The sequence below is a fragment of the Diaphorina citri genome, unplaced genomic scaffold (genome assembly GCF_000475195.1).
Source record: "Diaphorina citri unplaced genomic scaffold, Diaci psyllid genome assembly version 1.1 scaffold1737, whole genome shotgun sequence".
Classification (NCBI taxonomy): Eukaryota; Metazoa; Arthropoda; class Insecta; order Hemiptera; family Psyllidae; genus Diaphorina; species Diaphorina citri.
This window is the reverse complement of record NW_007379163.1, coordinates 64,519-65,354: the sequence shown is the minus strand read 5'-3', so window position 1 is coordinate 65,354 and position 836 is coordinate 64,519.

The following is an 836-nucleotide window of genomic DNA, read 5'->3' as shown; positions in this document are numbered from 1 at the left end:
GAGTTCTTCAGGAGACATGGAACCGAGGTTGGCCTCGTCCAGACTCGCTTGGAGCATTTGACATAGCTGCACAATCTGGAATGACATAGCATTAATTTAGTGTCTTGAGTTGTGAGTTATCCATTAATCGAAATCGATTATTTGTTAAAATCGATAGCAAATTATAATTGCTGTCGATAGCTAAATGATTATTAAAATCGATATCGATACCGAGGCTGGATTCGTCCAGACTCGCTTGGAGCATTTGACTGTTTTCCCCTACACCCAACCCTTGGAGTTGGCCTTTTGTGTCCGGAGTAAATCTAAATGGAGTAGGTACTTCACGCTCACCATATTGAGTGGGGTTTGTGGTATAATCGTTTTGAGTGGAGGTGTGCCTTCACCTCCAGTTTCCTGTCCAGGGAGACTACCTTCGTGGATGAGAGTCAGACTGGATGGGATGTATCTGAAAGAATATTTTTTTTTCATTTATTTATTTTGCAATTTTAACAAATTCGCAGTTTACAACATGTTTACAATAACAGATTATACACATAATAATAATAATAATAATAATAATAATAATAATAATAATAATAATAATAATAATAATAATAATAATAATAATAATAATAATAATAATAATAATAATAATAATAATAATAATAATAATAATAATAATAATAATAATAATAATAATAATAATAATAATAATAATAATAATAATAATAATAATAATAATAATAATAATAATAATAATAATAATAATAATAATAATAATAATAATAATAATAATAATAATAATAATAATAATAATAATAATAATAATAATAATAATAATAATAATAATAATAATA